The sequence below is a fragment of the Zalophus californianus genome, chromosome 5, assembly GCF_009762305.2.
Source record: "Zalophus californianus isolate mZalCal1 chromosome 5, mZalCal1.pri.v2, whole genome shotgun sequence".
Taxonomy (NCBI): Eukaryota; Metazoa; Chordata; class Mammalia; order Carnivora; family Otariidae; genus Zalophus; species Zalophus californianus.
In genome coordinates this window covers 120,554,471-120,575,298 of record NC_045599.1, presented here as the reverse complement: position 1 = coordinate 120,575,298, position 20,828 = coordinate 120,554,471, and the positions used below count along the sequence as shown (strand labels likewise).

Sequence of the window (20,828 nt, the reverse complement as noted above, 5' to 3'; positions counted from 1 at the left end):
AACCAAATTCCCCAAATAGGTGGGTAATATGGCCTTTATCTTGAACACCTTTCCAAGCGTTGTAAGTTCATGAGTGTAAGTAGCCACTGTCAGCTTACATCTATAAACTCTAAGGTGATTTTTATATGGTTAAAGGTTTTCATTAAAATAAGTTGAACTTAATCTAATTTGTTCCATGGGGACTTTGCTGGGGTTGTCAAATGAGGGAAAGAGATCATGAGAATAGGGTTTGCCTGGTTTCTCTGTCCTTAGTAAAAAGGGTCCCACTTGGGTATTAAGGACCTCTAGAATGAATCTGGGAGCTTTCACACATGTCACAAGCCTTGGGCTTCCCATGATGGGATGCCAAAGAAGCCACACGGCTCACAGGTTCCCTTAAGGTGTGCCTGGTTCACATCTGAGAGGTTTGGTCCCAAGTAATCTTCAGTCTCCACTCAACCACATCTGTAGTCTTTCTCTTTCCTTCCCAACATCTTGCACATTCCAAAGGGGTTAGAGGACCTCCAGATTCTCCAGGTGGGACCAGGTTTTGAGTGGATACCCTGTATTGAGAATGAGCCTGAAACCTTGGTGTGTGGCAGCCATTTATCAGTAAGGTATTGAGAAGAACAGGCCAGGAGCCCCAAGTTAGTGGACACACATGGACCAAGAGATGGGCGTCTCTCACAGCTACACCGGAGTGTCTCCTGGAGCAGTGAGAAATGGGAGACGTACTTCATAGAGTATTATTCAACTGTTTCCAGCTCTTTCTCTCTGCTCCTCTCCTTCCGCCTATTCTCTCAGTCACATCTGCACAAGAAAGCTGTTTACTCGAAAATATTTTCCAGACTAATATTATCAATCCAGAAGATGGATGGTAGTTTTTTATTAAAAGGGAAAGTTGTCTTAACTGATTTCATTTGGAGACTTCTGCTATATTCTCAACCTCAGCATTATGTCCCAGTACAAATATTTTTTTTGTAGCTTTAGGTTTTTATTTAGATTCCAGTTACCATACAGTGTAATATTAGTGTCCGGTGTAGAATCTAGCGATTCATCACTTACATACAACACCCAGTACAAATATTTTTTTAAATGTGGTTTTAAACCTGATGGTATATTTGTCTCACCTTTAAATTAAACTCCTGGTTAAAAAATTAGCCAGAAAAAGGGCACTGTTTTAAATTCTATAAAATGAGTTGTTCATTAAACTATTTGGGGCATTATTGAATTGTGTTTATTTTTATTTAGGATCTTTCAAAAAGATCCTACTTTATTGTAGAACTACGCTGCTGCATAGCTTTCAAATTACAAATCATAAACCAAGATTTGGGAGCCAAAGGAAAGTTCAGAATTAGAATGTGGTCAACTCCCTGCTGCAAAAATTAAGGAAAATGTTGCACACATCCCACTCCTTATACCAAACAAATGAATTGAAAGTATTAGATTTTGTATCACGGGTAGTTGTGACAACTATAGGGAATTCTGAACTTTCAGACGTCAAATCGTGAGCTTGAATTTTTGACCTTGAAAAATGAAACATATCTTTAAAAGTGATGAGAGTGCTACAGTGTGAGTTTTCAAAATGACAGATTGCATGGGGCCGGTGTGGCTAGATTGTCAGATTGGTTTCTGGTCTGATGAGCGCCTACTTTTAAAGACCATGTTTTTATTTCTTCTCTTTTTCTTACCCTATGATTTCACTGACCTAAGTGGGTTTTAGTACTGTTCACATCACAAAGAGGCCAGGATGGATTATTGTGTTAAAAGGAAATTGAGGTGTTATGTTTTATAAAGCACTAACAAAGCTATTATTAGATGCAGAATTGTAAGGAAGGTTTGTAATCATTGAAAGGGGCAAGAAAAAAAAAACGAGTTTTTTCAGGTCATGTTGAAGACATGCATCATCAGACTTACATCTCATCATACTTTATTATTACAATAGTGTTTACATTACCATGTGCTGTTCTAAGCACTTCACATATTTTAAATCATTAGTAGTCATCATAATGATCCTACTGTTATCCTTATTTAACAGATGAGGAGATGACGGCACAGGCAGGCTAAGTGACTTGCCAAAACGCACACAGCTGAGAAGTGCAAAGCCATGATTCAAACCCAGGCATCCTAACTCATGCACTCTCACTCATTACCACTGTGCTATGCCATCTCCTTATATCTTCTTGATGTGGAACTCTTCTTCTAGAATAAGAGGAAGTGTATGTATATGTCTATATCTAAGAGGTTGAGAGTGTAGGATTTAAAATGAGACATCCTGGGCATGGTGCTTCCCATCTTTATGATGGGATACCATCAGTCCCCATCTCATAAATTGGTTAAAAGGATTGAATGAGATAATACACCAAAATCTCTGAGGACTGGGTCTGACAGATGGCCATACCCAATAAATGTTAGTTCTTGTCATAATAAATATATTTACATCAACTTTAGGATATGAATTATGGTTGCCAAATTCCCTGGGTGAGAGGTGATAAACATTTATTAAGCAGGCACTTCTTAGAGTTCAATCTCATAATAATTCAGTAAGATAACTCTTACTATTCCCAGTTCAGTGAACTTGAGGAAACTCAAACTACAAGAAAAGATATTATTTTCCTAAAATCAAACAAGCAAGGATTCAAACTCAGGGCACACTGGCCCCAAAGCCTCAGCTCCTTCTACCACCCTTGTCTTGTTCTAAACTTCAGGTTTGTTCTGCTAGTTCTGATTCATTGATCAAAAAACCCCAGTACAGAACAAGAGAAAAAGTAATACCAAGCTTGTGCAATTACATCATGGGCAAGTTAACCAGTGTAATGGCAGCTGTATTGGCTCAGCGCATAAAAACCATGCTGCTCTGTGCTAAGACCTGTCTGAGCCCATAAATAAGTTACATTAATAATTGCAGCATGGTGAAAGACGACCCAAGAAATTTTGGTTGATATAGGAAGTGGCATCTGTGACTTCTAATTGAGAACTAGGGCTTCTTAAATGAGTGCTGAACCATGCTTCAGGGATTTTAAGCCTGCTCTATCCATGGAAGATGTGAAGCTCAACAGCTGATCCGACCACTTGTCACTGTTGACAGTCCTATAAAATTTCTAAGACAGGGACTCTGTGTTCTAGTTCAAACCAAGTGAATATTTCCTGTTTGTTGACCTATAACTTCAAGGGTGCTAAGTCATCTGTCTAGAAAGATTCCTATACTCCCCTCTGTTGTAAGTTATTGTAGTTCTATAAAATGGTCAAAAGGAATGCCTGCATATTCTTTTTTTGATTAAAAAAGCTAGGCTTTCCTTCTTTTTTCCTGTTTCCTCTATGGTTTAGCTTTTTTCCTCATCTGTTTGCCAGGAGTACCCTGAATTTTAGAACTAGAAGGGTAGTCACACAAGGGCAGTTGAACATGCACTGGTTGTGAATTTCAGAGATCTGGTACAAATGGATATTTAAGCTCTTGGAGTTTTGCATTTCCCATCTACAAACTGTCTTCTCTGGTTGTCTTGAGCATTAAATGTATGTGTTTCTGGAACATAGTTGCACACAGTATTAGCTGAATCTGTCTCAGTACGCTACCCTCCATGTAGCAAAGGCCCATCCCAGAAGACCTGAAACAAATTGTCCTTTTCAAAATGAAGATTTATAATCTCTCCTTAAATGTATCTAATTCTAATGCTTCATTTTCTTTATGAGCTGGAAGTTTTACATCTTACAGAAGTTCATAACATGAAAATAGTCTTTCAAAGATGAGCTCCTAATGATCTCAGACCACTAAGGGGAACCTCTGATCTTGTCTTTTCTGCTTTTCCACTTACCAGACAGCACATTTTGCCTGAGAATTGAGACCTAAAAGTATATAAATCAACAAGGAGAATCAAAAATAGTGATTCCTAAGCTCCTCCCAGAGATTTTGATTCCGTAGATCTGGGGTGAAGCCCAGGAATATGGATGTTTGTCCAGGTGGTCCTGGTTTAGGCAGATCAGACTCCTAGGACCACACTTTGGAAACACTGGCCTATAGGAAGGGTATATATCTTCTGTCGCAGAGTTTACGCAGACAGTTGATTATGACCCTCAACCAAGCTCTAAAAAGAAAAAGGAGCCAACATAGAAGAAAACCAGGAGAGCCATGGAAACTCCTCATCTGGGAAGGAAATTCCCCTTGTGCTTGCCTCAGTATGTCAGACTATTTACTCCAGACCCATGTCAACCTTTTATTTTTTGGCCATTCCTCATTCTTCTGTAGATTTCAAAGCAGTGAATACATTTTCCAGTAATTCTCTTGCTTATGAATGTTCATGTGAAAAGATTTAATTATAGGAATAAGCATCTGGCTTATCCTCTAGTGTCTTTCTGCTCTAATACGTTGCTTTTGCACATGGTTGCAGTTTATCTGATGGGCAGATGCCGCCTCTTCATATTCCTTTTGCCTTTGTTTATGCTTCCCACAGAACAGTCCTTTAAGAGTGAAGGGATGTGGAGAGTTGTAAAAGGATGAGGGGCCCAGGTCTGTGCCCTGGATCTGTATACCTAAATGCATACCCTGTAAGTCAAACCTGAGGAGGGGGTGAAAGCAGAGTAGAGTGAAATGGAAAGAGTCTGAATACTAAGAATTTGGGAATCTGTGCTCTGTAGGGACATTGGTAGTCCCTAAGCCTCTTGCCTCATTTTATTCATTTATCTGTAAAGATTGTAGGTTACCATAGTTTACCAAAGTTATAGGTTCCTGAAGCTCGGATTCTCTATGTCATTAATAAAGCAATTTTTAAACACACATTCACAATATATATTATTTATACATTTGTAAATTATATAGATGCACAGTGTTCCATTTTGTTCATTATAAAATGTATATAAAAATATGTGTTAAAGTGTTGATAAAGTTGAACCAAGCAATATTACAAAATATCTTAACTTTAATGTTTAATAGGACAAAATACTTCCTACAGTGAGTCTGAAGAAGTTTGCTTCTTTTTCAGGGAGAGTCCTCATTTAACAATATATGAAACACAATTTGAAAGTTGGGTCTGTGTTACATTTATTTCAATATTTGGTTTTAATTACTATCTCATACCTGAAAAGATGCTCACAAGATACACCAAGTTAGAGATTCAAAAAATGAAGAGTAGCTGTAGTAGGTGCCAATCTATATTTCAAATGGCCTTTAGGATAATTTCCCATTTTGGAAGTCAACTGCCTATCATATTTGGTTAGAGTTTATTCTACAATAAGAAAAGTGTCAGCTCAATCATTTCCTTCTCATTGACATGGGCTTGCTTCATTAGAAATACCTTCAATATGAGATTTCTTTATGTAAATATTTTTAAGCCACTTGTTTGTTACATCATGATCAAACCACCATAATATCAGTATAATGTGTTTATCCATTAAATGAGCCATATAGAACCTGTAAAAAAAACACTCTAATATCATAAATGAAGAGACAGTAGAAGAACTGCTAGCCGACCCTCAGAACTGTGGCCCTCCCACTCTTTCTGCAGGATTCCTCTCATACCAAATGTGACTTGTGACTCTGACCCATAGGTTGAGTGAATGCTCCATGCAACTCACATATTTAGTGTTAGTAAACCTTCATTTATTTCCTATTTTAGATACACAACACATAGAAATAAAAGTGTTAGTGTTTCTTTTTTTTTCATTCTCCAGTGAATCAGCTTGCATGGCCCATTTTGAAGACAGTAACCTAGAATAACCAAGATAATCTTTCAGTCCCATTGATGATTATCTAACCTCTAATTTTTCCTAACTTTAAAAACCTCTATTGCCATCATTCACAACCTGATTTTGTTAATATACTTTTTCTGTCCTATGAATCTTAATGTCATATCCTGCAACATCTCTTTCCTATCCCCTATTCTTTGATTATTGCTCTGCCTCTGATGGCCAGGAAAAAGATTCAAGAAATATATAAAATTTTGCCCTGCATACTCAAGGGTCAGTGATTATACAATTCAGCATTGCAGTAGTTCATCAAAATTTAACACCTACTATGTGTAAGGAGGAGCCTCAATAAAAAATATATATATAGAAGAAGAACCACAACTTCTTTAAGAATGTTCAAGAGCATAATACTTGTGGAAACTTGAATTTTATTCAGGCAAGTTTAGACCCAATCTATGCATGGTTTCATCTTGTTTTCACTTTCCTAGCTAACTCACTCTACACCTAAATACCTATTTGCTGCCATCTAGTGTAATAAAATAGGTTGATTATGCATGGAATTCTGGACTCCTTACATGGTTGAACATTAGTACTTAAAATAATGCTTTATTTTGGTTTCTTACAAGCTTTCAAAATGCCTAGTCAGAGACCCGTTTCTCTTATCACTGGAACCCTGAACATGGTCTTAATATTGTTGTAGAGTCTAGGGCTCAGGATCAAGCTTCATTTGCTCTCTGTAAACATGACACTTGGATATGTGGTAGGGTCTTAGAGGTTGGTAGATCTAAAGTAAATAATAATGACCCTGATTAGTGACCATGATTTTTACGTCATGGAGGGAGTGAAACACACAGTCTGGCTTCTTACCAGCTGTGCAACCCTGGCCAACTCACTTTTTTTTTAACATCATTTTCTTCATCGGTAAAATGAAACGGTGTCCTCGCTGACTATCAAGGTCTCTTCTAGCTCTAAGAGTATGTGACTGCATAAAAACTGTTCTTTTTGAAACTGTCAAAGTCATATTCCCAGAATCCTCTTTTATGTCTGAAATAAATGTTGCTTCTCTAACTCTTCTATGTGTTTATCCATCGTTCGGTTAGAAGTGAGCAGAAAGCCTGACTTGGAAGACAAAGAGGTAAATGTGGACCATGATTCTCAAGAGTTATGCACTGGAATATTGTCCACCAGTGGATAAGTAGATACTAAGCAATATGCATCTAACCTCTCCCCTTAAGTCACAATGGCAAATGTAGAAGTATAATACCCATTTATTTATTTTTTTTAGAGAATTTATTTATTTATTTATTTATTTGAAAGAGAGAGAGAATGAGAAATAGCATGAGAGGGAAGAGGGTCAGAGGGAGAAGCAGACTCCCTGCTGAGCAGGGAGCCCGATGTGGGACTCCATCCCAGGACTCCAGGATCATGACCTGAGCCAAAGGCAGTCGCTTAACCAACTGAGCCACCCAGGTGCCCAGTATAATACCCATTTAAATGATCAACTCCTAAACTGCACCGCAATTTTTTGTGTCCCCATTTCCCACCAGAACTTCTCTATTAAAGGTTCTAGGTCTATTGTAACTCATACTGGTCTTCCCTTTCTTTATACAGTTCTATACAGCTACTTCAGTATATCCTCAAATGCTTCATTTTCTATTCCAATATATCCTAAGATGTTTTATTTTTGGATTGTTTTGTATGTGTAAGTCTTATTTCCCCACTGGATTGAAAACTTCGCAGATGCAGGAACTGTTTCTCATTTCCATGAGGGGATCTGGCGTTGTTGTTTAGGGAATACATATGGTTTTGATAATAGGTGCTTTTTCTATTTGCTTCATATAATGAGGGTAAAAGGTGAAGTACAAGATCTTCTCAGATCAAATATAGAACTGTTAATCTTTAAGCTCTCATCTCTATAAGCTATCCGACAGCTTGTAGAAGCTGATAACTCTGAGCCCAATGCCAAAAATGCAACCTTACCTAAAGTGAAAACACAAATAAAACTGAAAGAGGCAGTGCAGCCTATGAGGAAAAAACCTTTGAAGTGAGAAAAATCTGGATTCAAATCCTAGCTTTGCTATTTGTTAGTGTGTTTTTTGACTAAATATTATTTACCTTTTCTGAAGTTAAGCTTCCTTATCTATAGAATGAAGATGATAATCCTTTCATACAACATTCCTCAGAAGAGTTATGGGGATAAAATGAGAAAGCATATGGCAAGAATGTAGCACATAGTAGGAGCTCAATCAATGGAAGTTAAAAAGAACTTCTATGCATTGTTTAAGTAAAATGCTTTTGCTTATATGCAATAAAAATTAGTCAATTTAAATATAATTATGCAATTTGAATATAATTAGAGCCTCTGTAACTGAGGTATTAAAGTGAGTGGTATATTCCTATAGAGCAGTGGTTCTCACCAGAGGTGATTTTGTCCCCCCAGGGGACATTTGGCAATATCTACAGACATTTTGTTAGTCACAGCTGGGGAAGATAATAGTGCTACTGGCATCTATTGGGTTGCAGCTAGGAATGATGCTAAACATCCTACAGTGCACAGAACAGCCCCCCCCCCCCCGCCCAACAAAGAATTATCTGATCCAAAATATCAATAGTGTCAGGCTGAGAAACCATGCCACTGAACCTAGGGAGTCTATTACTCCTCTTTTTTTTTGTTTTTTGGGGGGTTTTTTGTTTTGTTTTGAGAAAGAGAGCACATGTGGGGCAGGGGAGAAGGAGCAGAGGGAGAAGGAAAGAAAGGATTTTAAGCAGGCTCTACACCCAGCATGGAGGCCAATGCAGGGCTCAATCTCACGACCCTGAGATCATGATCTGAGCTGTAATCAGGAGTTTGACACTTAACCAACTGAGCCACCCAAGCACCCCAGGAGTCCATTACTTCTGGCTAAGTTTGTTTTACATTTAAGACCAAGTAAGTGCATGGATAAGAAGATGCCTTTCATTTGGTGGATTATGAAGAGATTTGCCTAGTCCTAAATGTCTTTCTAAGTGAACTATTCCAGTGCTTTGGATTCTCGTTGTGAGGTATACTTTTAGGCTAAGGAATTGCAATGTATAAAGTTCACAATTTTCCTTGGAGGTCAATAGATGAAGGTCCGGATCTACCTATCCATAAGAATTGCTGAATTTGTTCTCTGTAGTACTGGTGGTGGTTCTTCGTTGAAAACCAACCATGTGCCAGATACTTTATGTAAATAATCTGATATAATTTTCATCAACTGTGTAAATATTTTGCTCTCATTTTATCCATGAGGAAGCTGGGGCTTAGAAAATTTATGTAATATTTCTAGTAAGTTGCCCACCTGGGATTCAAACCTAAATCCAGCTGGCTTCCAAGCCTGGGCTCTTTCTACTACTCCCTATTGGCCCTACCTAGCAGGGATTTAAGATTGGAAATGGGGGTGGGTGTGTTTTAAACAAAACAAGGTAGGAAAGAAAATTTTAGAATATTAGGGTCTCTGCTCAGGAAGGTTAGGTTGAGTCTCCTGCTGAGGAGCTCTTGAGCATCCATGAACTAGATGAAAACTCTGAGCCCTCTCAGGAGAGTGAACCAGAGGGGATGGATTTGTTGAAATCTTATGAATTTATGAAATCTATAGCACTATGGTACAGCGGTCACACTCTACCATAATGCACAATATGCCAATTTAGCAACTTTTTAGGTATTTCATATTTAAGCCTGATGCAATGTATTTTCTAAATTCTTCCTTTTTAATTAAATATGGGTTTTCCTTTAAAAGCAGTTCTACCATCTAAACAAACACTATAAAACAGAAATATAATGGGAGCTATATATGCAATTTCAAATTTCCTAGTAGCCACATTAAAAAAGTAAAAAACAGGTAAATTTAATTTTGATAATATATCTTACTTAGCCCAATATATCCAAAATAGTATCATTCCAACATGTAATTAGTCTAATAAAAACATTAATGAGATTTTTTTATGTTATTTTTGCATAATAATTCTTCAAAATCCAGTGTGTATTTCATATTTACAGCACATCTCAGTTGGGACACTAAATCTTCAGTAGTTAAAGTGAAATGTAGTCCTGCTGAAGCAATAAAGTTATATTAATGAAAAATATTCTGCACCATTTCATTTTTAAGTTTGATTGAAAGCTCCTTAAAACTCGAGAAAAAAAAAACTTAATAAAATTAAAAATTCAAGTCCTTGGTCACACTGACTCCATCTCAAGTGCTCAATAGCCACATGAGGCTCAAGGCCACCATTTTGGACAGCACAGATCTTACTTTTTGCTTCTCAGAATGTGGTCACCAGAAGCAGCATCGGCAGCATCTGCAAACTTATCAAAAGTGTAAAATCTCAGTCCTCACTTACTGAATCTGCATTTTAGCAAAATCCCTAGGTGATGTCTTTACACATTAAAGTTTGAGAAGCATCTCTCTAAAAAACCCAGATCTCTCCAACAAAGAGCTCCAGAAGGAGCCAATGAATGAAGAACTATGGAGGCTTAGGAAATTTGTTGCAGTTGAATGGTGCCAGGGATTGGCATAATGTGTTCCACTGAGAAGTTGTAAGTTTCCCACAAAGGCAAGTATGGCTGTTCTCCTGGGTGGACTGACACGGGACCATCTTGGCACCTAGACTTGGCTCCACTCCCAGGATTATGGCAAAGAATCTAACACTAACTTCCATGACTCCCACAGTTAAGGCAGCTGCACTCTCACCACCGTATATACTTGAAACTGAAGCATTAGAACCCTTGAAACACAGCTGTGAGCATATGTTCCTGCTCCACACAAGTAGAATTTAAGGCTGGACCTTACTGAGCGACCCAGCGAGGTCACCCACAAGAGAAGCTTGTGCTGCCACCACACTGCTTTGCCCTGAGAGCCAACACAGACACACTCAGCATCCCATCCTCATGACACAGGGGTTGGTCCAGTTCCCCCTGAGATTCAGTGCATGCCGCTTCACCTTGCTAATTCTTATTGGGTATATTTTTCACAGGACTTGGCATTTGAGGGGCTTTTCAGTCTGTTTGCTTAAGGAATTCATTGCATTAATCTAACATAGGAACTCACTGTTCGGGGCGCCTGGGTGGCTCAGTCATTGAACATCTGCCTTCGGCTCAGGTCATGATCCCGGGGTCCTGGGATCGAGCCCCGCATTGGGCTCCCTGCTCGGAGGGAAGCCTGCTTCCCCCTCTCCCACTCGCCCTGCTTGTGTTCCCTCTCTCACTGTGTCTCTCTCTGTCAAATAAATAAATAAATAATTAAAAAAAAAAAAAAAACGAAGAAACTCACTGTTCTAATTCAGTGTTCCTCAAACCTGGTTGCACCTTAGAGTCACATGGGGCATTTGAGAAATACCAATGCCCAGGCATCACCCTGATGTTTTTACTCAATAAGTTGAAAATAGTGTTGTTGTTTTTAGATATAATTGACAAATAAACATTGTGTAAGACATCACCCAATCTAATTAAATTAAATCTCTAGAAGGTATTTTGTTAAAGATCCCCAAGTGATTCTAATGTGTATCCAGAGTTGAGAACCACTGGTCCAGTTGGAGCCCTTAGCTGGCAGTCAGCTGCCTTAAATCAATGTTTCTCAGTCTTCACTCTACATACAGATAAGCTGGGATCTGGTTAGAATGCAGATTCGGATTCAGTAAGTAAGAGGATAAAGAAAACTTTGTGTACAGATGTGCCCCTAGTGGCATTTGGTGGGTGATCATCCATCAGCGAGTCTCCATGTTGGCAAACTGGGATGAGTCCATCAATCCGCGAGTCTCCATGTTGGCAAACTGGGATGAGTCCATCAGTCAGCAAGTCTCCATGTTGGCAAACTGGGATGAGTCCATCACCCTCTCCTCAGTTCTCTTTGGAACCTTCTGTGCTTATACCCTCAGCTCTTAGTAATCACTACTTTCTCTGATTTCTTAAGGCAATTATCTTTATTTTAACTGCCTTTTATTGTTAGCTACTTCTCATATATACATGTATTATTTCCTGTACTAGCTTATAGAGCTCTTGCAAGACAAAATCCATGTGTCATTTTATTTTTACAATTCCCATTGCACCTAAAGAACAGTGCCCTATGCATAATAGATGCTATATAAATGCTTCTTGATTAACTGAAACTTGGAACTTCTGTGTGGAAGTCTCTTTAAAAAAAATCCGAAGAAAACAAAACAAAACAAAATCCGAAGGACTTAAAAATGCAAGGTGTTTTTCTTTGTTGAGCAGAAAAAGAATTTGGAGAGGTAAAGGGATAGAAGAGATTGGAGACTTAGATTTTTATGTTAGTTCTTTTCACTATGAACACATCTTTGAATTTGGGAGAACGAGTTCATAATTTAGTGGTTTTTATTTGCGTGGAGCGGGGCACTATTGACATTTTGGGCCCGAGAATTCTTTGTTGTAGGGACTGTTCTGTATGGTGGCCTGTGTTTCACAATATCCTGAGCTGCTACCTGTTAAATGCTAGTAGCACCCCTTCCACCAGTCATGACAATTACAGATGTCTCCGGACACTGCCACATGTCTCCTGGGAAAAAGACTCATCCCTGGTTGAGAACCCTCGGTTTAGAAGAATGCAGCGTGGCACAGCTACCTTACTGTCGCAGTAAATACCTTAAAAATCTAAAACACACATACAGGAGAATGACAAGGTATGTTCTTGAGAAATATGTATACGTATTTATAGAAAAATTGTTCTCTGCTCCTGCATTTTGGAGATCATGTCCACATATACCATATTTGTCTTTATATTTGTCATGTTGGCATTCTTTTGTGGACATGGAAACATACGCATGGAACACTTTTTAAATCTGAATATAGACTTAGGAACCCAAAAGCGGTGGCAGCAATCCTACCAAGCGAGAGCATGTACACAGAGCAAAAGTTAAGAGCCAACGAGTCGATTCTCTTTCTCAGGGAACCAGGCCAGCCCATTTATATAAAACAGTCTGTCTGGTGTGCCGTTATCCTTGGACCAAATACACTGTTCCAGCAAGTGAAGGTGTTAAGCTGAAACCTGGCCTGTAAGCAGGTGTTCAATGATTGTTTGTTGAATAAGGGAATCCATGAATGACTCAATGGTGAATGTAGCTGTAAAACCTAAAACAAAAAGACTTCAGTGTGCTTACTACAAAAGACCGTGTTTTGTTGCCTTTGAAACTCCTAACCCTAGACATGAAATTACGTAACAGGGTATATCATCATCAGTGAGGATTAACTGGCCTCAACAAAATTACAAGATGGGGAAAATAGTCTCATTTGTCAGTCGGTTTCTTCTGGCAGTCAAAGGCTTCCCTTAGACTTCAGGAGGTTCATATTTTTCAGTGACAGAGATGTGATGGCAAAGCACTGCCATACTTTCAGGCTTGGTTTAGAATGTCCCCACACTTACTCTTTCCTCCTGTTCCTGGCCAAGAACTTGCATATGAGAACCAGACCAGAGGCTCTGGTGGTGAAAAACAAGCACAGTGTCTTCAGGGCTCAGAAGGGGAAAGACAGAAGTCAGTAGTTCTTACACTCTGCTACCCTTGAAAGCCACTGGGGAGCTTTTAAAATTCCAAAGCCCAGACAATTAAAATGGTCATTCCATAAATTACCAATTAAAATCGAATGTTGAAGGATGGGACTCAAGTGTCAGTATCTTTTTAAATTCCACGGGTGATTCCAGCATGGAACGTGTCCACTCTGCCTGTAGACCCCCTTCAACTACTGTTTTTCAGGAATTTGTATCATCTCATTAAAAAGAACCTGACAACCTCGGCGCCTGGGTGGCTCAGTCGGTTAAGCATCTGACTCTTGGTTCTGGCTCAGGTCATGATCTCGTGGATCCTGAGATCAAGGACTGTCGGGCTCCCCGCTCAGCAGGGAGTCTCCTTGGATTCTCTCCCTCTGCCCCTCCCTTCACTTTCGTGCGTACACTGTCTCTCTTTCTAATAAATAAATCTTTTTAAAAAATACTTAAAAAAAAAAAAGAACCCAACAATCACTTTCACAAGTGCTTTAGCTAGGGTTCATCCAGGATATTTTCATAAGAACAAGGGATTCAGTAGTGTCTTTTGTTCAGTGAGTTACAATCCCTGTTTTTTTGACAATGACAAAGTTAAAATTTATGAAAAGTGATTTTCAAATTGAAGAAGTGTCCAATAGAGGCTTAGAAAAAATAAAAATTACATGTAGTGAATCTTAGTGTTAAGTATAACTTGTTGCTTTATACATTTTAGATAGATTTTCTTACTGAGCTAAAACTCACATAAAAAAAATGCCATTTTAACCATTTAAAAGTAGTTTTTAGTGTATTCGCAGTGCTGTGTAACCATCACCAGAGACGTGCTATGGAAGAGAAAGGAAAGAGGAGAAAGATCATTGATTAATGCCCCTGAGTGTTGAAAACTACTATTAATTATGTTCAATCATAAGTATTTAAGAAGGGCAATAAATTCTTATAAAGTATTCCATGAAAAATAAGCAACATAAAGCAAGTTTTGGTAAAAAGATAAATGTTGAAATGCTAGTAGTAGCGCACGCACACTCTCTGCTTCCTGATGTTGCTAGCCACGTGAGCTATCTCTACAGGCTGCGTGCAGTTAAATTTCCTGCCAGACCATGTGTGCGGTAAACACTTCTCCAAGATACTAATGACGAAGTTCAGCTGACTTGACATTCATCTGAAAGTAACTAGACATGTTCACTAAGCCTTTATTTTAGTGAGCCCTACCATTTTTTAAATGAACCAGGAACTATTGTTAAAAGTATACTAGAGTTTAATTTAAAATAGAGGGAAATGAACATTTCGGGAAAGAGCTTGTGAACTCTTGTTCTCAAGTCTAAACCAAGAAGTACCTGAAGACTTTACAGCTATGACCTCCTCAGTTCCTCAGAGAACCATAAAGGAAAACAAGTATGAAGGTGAATTCCTTACATAAAGTATTGTCCAATATGAAATACTTTATTAAGTTTTTTGCCAATTTCTACCATTAATTTAAGGCCTTTTTTGCCAATTGCCTACAAACTCACTATTTGTGGTTTCATAACTGCTTGGCAATTCCATAGGTTAAAAAAAAAAAAAAAAAAAAACGCTGGCCAGTCTTTTTTTTTTTTTTATTGTGCTCACTGACATTATGTTATATTATAAGGCAGTCCAGTTACACTTGACAATAGTGATCAACCAGGAAGTTTGCAGATTTCTTTTACCGTACTTTGACAGCCAGCATCCATCAAGGACATGACCTTCAGGAAAAGGGGATAGGTATAAGGTTCTCTTAGTTGGAGGAATCACTGATTTCCTGAAGCTCTTCATATATAAGAAAAGCACTTTGGAAATGGTAAGAGTACTTTGGACAAGGATGTGTGGCCTCAGAGCGGAGCTTCAAAAGGGAGGACCCCCCCCGCCGCAAGCTAGGGGAAGGGTCTAGTCCTCTCAAGCTAAGCATTTACAAACACTGTGCAAAACTCAGTACCCCTCAGTGCAGAACCTCATCCCCAGGATGCCCCGGCAAATATTTAGGCTGGATTTCCTTTACAAACAAATGACACATAAAATGTTTAAAGTACGATTCAACCTCCCAGCCCATTCTATTCAGGGTGGCTTTGGCTTAGAGAGGTGGAATCTTTGGATGGAGTCGTCGTGACATAACCAGAATTCTCCAAATTCCAATTCAGCTTTAACGAGCTTTTTCTGAAAAGATCATTGCCAAGAAGCTGATAACACTTGTGCCATGATTCCAGAGAACCCAGATCATCAGGGAAAAGCATCAAGGAGCATTCTTAATATTCCAGAGATCCCCACAGTGTCTGTGTGAGGCACTGATAATTTTCTTCCCAGCATGAGGAATTTGAATTGCTTCTCAGGAACACATAAAGACTTTGCTTGGATTTTCTTAATTTAATACTAATATGTGATAATATAACAACATCCTCCAATTATCTACAACTCAGACTTCAGTAGTTATGACCTTCTAGAAGACAACCACAGAAATCACCTCTAACCAGCGAGGGAAATAGCTATCACCATATGACCGCATGTACTTCAGATGCTTCAGCTAGCACACAGTCCACTGTGTGTCTTGCTTTTCTCTCGTTATGGTATTTCCTCTTTCATTGGTCATGCACATATAACCACATACTCTGATTTGGTCTTATTACTTCTTCCATCTTTCGTGATTAAAATCATGTTTGATGTTTATTCCATAAAATTGTTTTCTTTAGTACATCTTTACAAGTTTTAATTCTTAGTCATATTAAGGATGTCGTTTTGTTGCCCAGCTCCTGCCCAACTCAAAAGGAAATTCTCAACTGACTGTATGTAGTTTCCCTTTGGTCCAAAGGGGAGGTTTTCCCTTCCAGCTTCTGCCCCCACACAAGGTATCCAAGTCCTCAGGCTCCGTTCAGGGATGATAACCAGTGCCCAGGACTGGGGACAGCAGATGGTCCACATGACATGGTGCAGTGGAGGTTCCACATTTCAGGGCAGGGGGCTGCTGGGTGCCTCCCACTGCACAACCCGCAGCTTTCTGAAGAAGGTTGTCCTTTCCCGCCAACCCTCTCCTCCCACTTCGATTGCTCCCCTTCTTCCCTCTCCCCCAACCCCCAACAGGAAGCAGACCTTGGGAACTGGGTGTGTCATCTCCTTTGTTTTTGTTTCTGCTTTGTCATGAGTAGAGGATAGAAATGCATGTCTGGTGAGGGAGGGTAAGAACACAAGACTACTTCATTGTGTAACAGCTGCTTGATGGCCTTCCCTCTGCGTACTGTCAGGAAGACCATCTTCTTCCAACGAGAGAGCTACTGGGCAGTGACGAAGGGAGCCAACTTTGGCCGGCCCAGCTAGTCTGACTGGCAAAATCAGCCATGGTCACTGTCAATGGTGACGTGTTACAACAGCAGTGCCTCCAGCTCTCTCTGACACTGTCCCCTTAACGACTAAGAATTAAAACTTGTAAAGATGTACTAAGCACACTGTCATTCGATCAACATTTACAGACTTGAATTTAGTAAAACTCTCCGAATAATAATTTCAGTCGGAATACCAGTTTAACTTCTTAATTAATTCCCATTACCAGTTTATAGTCCATCAGAAGCTTAGGCAGGATTAGCGTTGAGACATGCACCATAGGCGCATATATTTAAAATATCTCTTAGTTCTCCAGTGCTCATCATTTGCTCTTCTGAGGTGATAATTAATATTCATATCCTTCCCACACCCTCTCAAATTAGACTCGTGGGAGTTTACACTACGTGTCACTCTTTTCTCTTTTTTCAAGCTCTACACCCAACGTGGGGCTCGAACCCACGACCCCAAGATCAAGAGTCACACACTCTACTGACTGGGCCAGCCAGGCGCCCAGGTCAAATGTCACTCTTGGTACAAAGCTCTGCTAGAACTGATCAGACAAGCTAATAATGTAGAAAGCCAACTTTTCAGTGCTTGCTTACTTATAATTCATTTCTCTACACCGGTGGCTCTCAACCTGTGCCACACATTGCAAGCACCTGGAGAACTTTTAAAAATCATGACACCCAGGCTGCACCCCAGACAAATTGACTCAAGTCTCTGGGAGCAGGCCAAGGCATCAGTGTCTTTCAAAGCTCCCCTGTTGATTCCAGTGTGCAATTACAATTAGGAAACGCTGCTCTTAGGGCTTGCCAGCTTACTGATTTCTGAGAATTGAATTAAGAGCACATCTGAGCTTGTCATTTTTCCCTTCTGGGAATTTTTTGAGAAGCAAGAGAAAATTGCCTAACAAAAAAGCTACTATTTTTTGCTAGTGCTGAATTTAGGCTTGAAATCACACAGACCTGTATTTTAATCCCGTCTCTCCTACCTACTGCAGTATAAACACAACTCACTTCTCTCAACTCCAGTTTTTCACCCATTTCTAAGTGGACATAATGCCCACCTTCTGGAATTATTGTCAGTATTAAGGAGACAATATATGTAAAGTATTCAACATGGTATAATATGGAAGGTGATGTATATAACATGGTGTTAATAACTAAAATAAATATGTAGTTGCAAGTCAAAATCCTCATTTTCAAAATGAAGACTCCAAAGAGAAAATAAAAATGAATCCCAAATCTATTGTCATGATTTTGAGTGCTGATCAGTGCTAATATTAACATTTTTTCAGAATATGGGCTCACTTGAGTTAGAACACTCATTTCTCCTAGTGAGAATTAATTTAGGGCCAAAACGAGGCTCTCTTGTCAAGTGTGGCTTTCTTTTTAGACTTGCTATAAATGGATATTGAACTATACTGTCTCTAGGTTTAGGCTAAAAATCGTGAGAGAGCAGGAGTTATTACTAGTTCAAAAATTATTGTTTGTGGCTCATCAGAGAGGACCTGAGAATGTATGGTAGCCATTTTCTTGTCTTTAAGTGAAATATAAAACAAGCTTCTACTAGGATTTTCAGACATAATCGGAGAGGTGCTCATTTTAAGGCCAGTACCTCTCGGACTTGGGAAACCTCAACAAGATGCTAAGGAGCTGAACTCTAATAATGCCAGCTCTCTTCAGCCACAGTTGTAATGGCTGAAGCAGGAGGTGACTGAGAAGTAGCTAAGCAGCCAGCTACACTGCAGTTCTTCTTGCCTCCAACAAAGAAGTTATGTACTTTCCCACTCTCATTGTGACACGTACCATTTGCTAAGAAAAGTGGCTTATGCCATTGTTGAACACCGCTTTCAAGTTCTGATATATTGGATTCATTTATTCTGTATAAACAGCATTCAGTTAATATTATTCCCTGTCCTTCCTCTAAATTAACCCATCTTCTGCTTCACACTCTCACAAGGCTATAATCAAAGTGTCAGCCAGGGCTGTGGTCTCATCTGAAGGCCGGACTGGGGAAGGATCAACTTCCATCGTTGTTGGCAGGATTCCGTTCTTCAAGTGTTGTTAGACTTGCTAGTTATTGGTGAGAGGCCACTCTCAGTCCTTAATTATTTGGTTTCCACCAACATGGCAGCTTGCTTCACCAAAACCAACAAGAATGAGAATCTAGTGGCAAGACGGAAGTCACAGTCTTTGTAGCCTAATCACAGATATGACATCCCCTCAATTCTGCCATATTCTGTAGGTTAGATTAGATCACATTAGCAAATTATTCAAGGAGATGATATACAAAATCTTATAAATAACAGGAAACAGGGATCACTGGGGCCATCTGAAGAGTCTGTCTGCTACAGCACCTAACAGCACATACCCACACATGAAAGGAAGGAGGAAGGAAGGAGAAGAGAGTGCAAGGAAAGAGAAAGAAAGGAGAAAGGTAGGGAAAGGACAGTGCACAGTGAAAAATACAATCAAAAAAAGACAAATTAAAAATAGCTGGGCTGCACTACGTCTGTATCAGAGTTCCTGTGTGGGCACACGCTTCGTCACATGAGCACCACAACTATGAACCATAAATTTCCTATTTCTTATTTAGAATGAGGAGATAATAGGGGGCTTTTTATACATCTGGAGTTAAAACAAAACAGAATAAACAAGCATACTAAGTGTAAGCAAGAAAAATGTGTTTCAAATTAATTTTTTAAGTTTTTTTTCCCCCAGCTAGCAAAAAAAATTTTTTTTCCTTTTCTGTTTCGAGTTTTTGGGTTGGGTTTTACTATTCTTGCCATTATGTGGTAGGTTTGTTGCACAGGGAATATGAGAACCTGAATGGTGTTTGCTTTTGGTGTTCTCTGGTTGTTTTGGCTTAAAGGCCAAAATTATGTTTTCATTGTGTACATTATTGTTAATGGTGGTATACATCGTTTATTATAAAAGTGAAATTGTAAAGTAGCTTGAGTCTCATCTCTTCCAGCCTCTCTATTGAGGAGACTGAGGCACAAACGGCTTGGGAAGATCAGGGCTGAAGAGTATCAGAGCCATAACTCAAACACAAATCTCTGAATTTGTAATCCAGTGCATTTCTGCTTCTTAAACTTCTATGCAGAGGAGTAGTCAGAATCTGCAATACTCTCCTCAAACCTGCAGGCATTAAAAATAGTTGTGGCTTAAATATGTTTTATTAATTGCTTATTTTCTGGGAGGGTCTGCAAATAACCTTTCCAGCGCTTCAGCTAATAGAAAAAGGAACATTTCCAGGTACTCTACTGTATAATAGGTGCTTACTTAACAAAACACACACCTTTTTCACTCTATTCATTTATAGCAGATCATACAGGCCCCTACACTTCAGTGCTCTCAGAGAGGTTCGTAGGTGCTGACCACCTAGAGAGGGCTGAGCATCTGCCCTTGGTACCAAGCAGATCCTATCCATGCCCTGAAACTCTTGTCAATCTCTTAGTTAATACAGGAAAAAAGAATATCTCTTACAACCATATGACCATGGAATTTCATTAAGAAAGACATTCTACCACCCCCAACATGTGTTATCAGGGCAAAGGCCCTATCTGCAACTCAGGATTTCCTGAAGATTCATTTGCTTGTGGCCAGACTCTTTGGGGCAGCAGATGTTCTAAAATGAGGACACATTTCCCCAGCCTGAGCTTCTTCACTGCATTCATATGGGTATCAGTGAAAGGAGGATGGGGTCTCCATTTCCCAGCCCCTTATCTTCTCACCCTGCTCATCTTTCTACATCATAGGATTTCCCCCCTCCCCAGCCCCCACTGAAAAGGAAACTCCACAAGGACCAGAATGTTAGCAGTTTTGTTTCCTGCTGTACTCTTGGAAGAGGGCCTGGCACAAAGTAGATGTTTCGTATTTGTTGAATGGATGGCTGAATGATGGATTCATTTAGAAGGTTTATAACATCCCATTCATTATGATTTTGCTGACAAAGGGAAAAAGAGATGTGTTTTGGTTCAGAACACCAGATATGAACGCGGAACTTGGAATCAGGGATTTTTATGTGTTTGGTTGCATGCTATTTATTTTTAAATTATGTTTTAAAGTATTCATAAGGCTCCTTTAAAATTGAGAGGCTCCCTATTGCCCAGGGATGGGAGCTTTAGATCAGAGAACAAATATATTAAGTTTACAATCTAATGGAAGACTAATCGTATAAGGAGGGGAAAAAAAGAAACTTGGCCATCTCCAAAATGGCCATGGAGCTCAGAGAACAATGAGAATTGATATACAGAAAATCAGTTTTGCCTCAGATTTGTCTGCTGCAGATTTCATAGATGCAGAGGCATTTGGGCTAATATCCTAACACATA

The 20,828-nt window shown here is 39.3% G+C and overlaps 1 protein-coding gene across 12 annotated transcripts in view; it reads left to right on the top strand.

The window, feature by feature from the left end:
* GHR (growth hormone receptor) overlaps positions 1-20,828 on the top strand; it is a 257,251-nt gene that overhangs the window by 203,098 nt on the left and 33,325 nt on the right. The window lies entirely within an intron of this gene.